Here is a 1,328-nt window from a genome sequence, read left to right as displayed (position 1 = left end):
ATTTCAGTATCAAAAATTTTTTTTGTATATTTGGAAAGAAAACAATACACATCAGTCAGAAAAACAAACCCAAAAATATGATTATAATCTCTAACTTTCAGAGGTTCAGAAGAAAGAAAAACATTTTTTAAAAAATATTTTTAAAATAAACAAAAAGAGACCAGACCATCCTACACACCAAAAAAAATAAAAGCCAGAAATTAAAATATTTTGAGGTGTAGACAGATTACGCTGACAAACGAAAAAACAAACAGCAATTGTAACTTAGTAGTGGTGATGTGCTGAGTGATTGATAGACATGCTGATCCCAACCACCCCTCACGCCCCCCCCCCCAAAAAAAAAATCTTCACAAAACAGACAATGCATCTTATTATAGGCTTTAGCTGTGATTGTGAAAATAGACCAGAAACGTGTGTTGTGTTGATAAATTGCCATTTTTAATTGTCGTTGATGTTCACTTGCAGACATCTTGGTCGCCGTCTTATTTTTCAAAAAGTGTCCATCTCCACTGTATTACAGATAGTGCCCATTGCGGGTCGGGTCGGGTTGGGGGCAATCGCCCCACTCGTCGCCTGAAAACATGCGCATTTGTTTTTGAGGCAATGAATCGGGCGCGATCGGCTTGTGCCACAATAGCCGCTTTGCGCCCTCAATCTGGCTAGCAAACCGACCCGACCACCCGATGGGTGAACATCAACAAGCCTTGGCCAGTTACCGGAAATGGATAATTATAGACTAAATATGCACTTGCGAAATCAAAGAGCTCTGTTTTCTTAGTAAAAATCTTTCGCTCTTTTGACAGTAAAAATATATATGATCGTTTTGTGATACGTGAAAAAACGCGGGGAATCGAAAATTATGCAAATATTGTACATTGGCAGAACATGGCGGTAGGCTGGGCTGGTGGTATAATGATGTCTGACTGACAATGAGGATCATTCTCTTAAAACTAACAAACCAACAGTCTCTCCTGTCAGTGCTTGGTGGGATGCTCAAGTTAAAAGGACAGAGTGCAATCTTAAAATGCAGGAATCCATTTAGTTAAAACAAAATTCCAGCCTGAGCTGGAACTAAATCATGACATAAAAGTTAAGAAAAGACTTCAAGTTGTTGTTATCGATCCAGAAAAGACTTCCAAGAAAGCTTGAAAATACTGGACAAATCTAAACAACAGAAGAAAAAGGAAAAGTGAGAAAGAAAAAAAGGGCAATCCTACAGCTTTTCTACCAGTGGCAAACAAGATGACCATTAAATCAATAGCACTACTAAATAAATTAATGGTGCCTACAAAATAAAATGGAAACAACCCACCCCCCCACCCCCCGAC

The 1,328-nt window shown here is 38.6% G+C and overlaps 1 protein-coding gene across 1 annotated transcript in view; it reads right to left on the bottom strand.

The window, feature by feature from the left end:
- Positions 1 to 1,328, bottom strand: part of LOC101863184 (28S ribosomal protein S21, mitochondrial) — a 4,981-nt gene that overhangs the window by 1,709 nt on the left and 1,944 nt on the right. The window lies entirely within an intron of this gene.

The sequence above is a fragment of the Aplysia californica genome, unplaced genomic scaffold, assembly GCF_000002075.1.
Source record: "Aplysia californica isolate F4 #8 unplaced genomic scaffold, AplCal3.0 scaffold00168, whole genome shotgun sequence".
Lineage (NCBI taxonomy): Eukaryota > Metazoa > Mollusca > Gastropoda > Aplysiida > Aplysiidae > Aplysia > Aplysia californica.
Note: the sequence above shows the minus strand (reverse complement) of the source record. Positions and strands in the feature narration are given on the sequence as shown.